The 1,078-nt window shown below is 42.9% G+C and overlaps 1 non-coding gene across 1 annotated transcript; it reads right to left on the bottom strand.

The window, feature by feature from the left end:
• Nucleotides 1–510: 510 nt before the first annotated feature.
• Nucleotides 511–582, bottom strand: trnak-cuu. Its single transcript has one exon. It is a non-coding gene; the product is annotated as a tRNA-Lys (tRNA).
• Between the last annotated feature and the right edge of the window lie 496 nt (nucleotides 583–1,078).

The following is a 1,078-nucleotide window of genomic DNA, read 5'->3' as shown; positions in this document are numbered from 1 at the left end:
ATGATCTCTTTCCACATAGGCTTGTCTTAATCAAGTCACACAAACAAATACACAGTCACTACAATCTAAAATAAATGCTGTGAAGTGCTTTGAGACATGGATGATGATAGGTGGCTGTATCAAAGGTGAGGATGAATTGTTATTAACATCTTTAAGAAGAGGAGAAAAAGGCAAAACAAAAGCATTGAAATAACTGGATAACTCACTTGTGTGACTCTCGTGCTGTTTGTATTGCTGGGAAGAAGGATAATCCTTGCATTTGAAGCGCTTTTCACGTCTTCTAGCTGTCTCAAAGCGCTTCACAGAATATACTGTAAAGTGAATTGATTGTATATTTGTGGGTGAAACCCGGCAGCCAATTGCGCACAGCAGCGTCCCACAAACAGTCGTGGACTGATGACCAAATTATTTTATTGATTTATTTTTGAAGGGATTATTACCCTCGGAAATTATTATTTTTCTTGAGGGATTATTATCAGGCGTGTGGAGTAAGGAAACTTGCCCAAGGTTTCGCCCTACCGGGAATCGAACCCAGGCCTCTCACTTAAGTGGCGAGTGCTCTAACCCCTGAGCTACAGGACTCCAACGCGAATAAATGAGTTGTAGAAGCCAGGGCACCAATTGACTAAATAAAAGGGCAATAGAGGAGGGAAGCAGTTGATTAGTGGAGTTAGCATTTACAAAGCATACACAGTAAAGGGCAGAGCAGAGAGAAGTGTCCAATATGGTCAAAAAGTGAGCTGACACTCCTCTCTGACAACCGAGGATTCATAAATGTCTTGTTTAAAGGGCACCGAGGCTACAACCTGTAATTTCTGAGCATACCGTGCATCGGTCATTTAAAGGGCAGCAGTCTGCCCTGTACCAAACATTGCACAGCGAGTTGTGTGCTGTTCTGGGGGCAGAGTCACAGTCAATGTTCAAGAGTCGCTGGTGCTGTTTGAATTCAGATTCAAGCTGTGGATCTAGAAGAAAGTTCAGGAGAACTTCTTTACATTGAGGGTGGTGAGAATGTGGAACTCAATGCCAGAAGCCCTGCTCGAAGCAGAGAGCATCAATGAATTCAAGAAAGAAACTC

Source organism: Callorhinchus milii, unplaced genomic scaffold (genome assembly GCF_018977255.1).
Source record: "Callorhinchus milii isolate IMCB2004 unplaced genomic scaffold, IMCB_Cmil_1.0 Scaffold17, whole genome shotgun sequence".
NCBI lineage: Eukaryota > Metazoa > Chordata > Chondrichthyes > Chimaeriformes > Callorhinchidae > Callorhinchus > Callorhinchus milii.
This window is presented reverse-complemented; position numbering and strand designations above follow the sequence as displayed.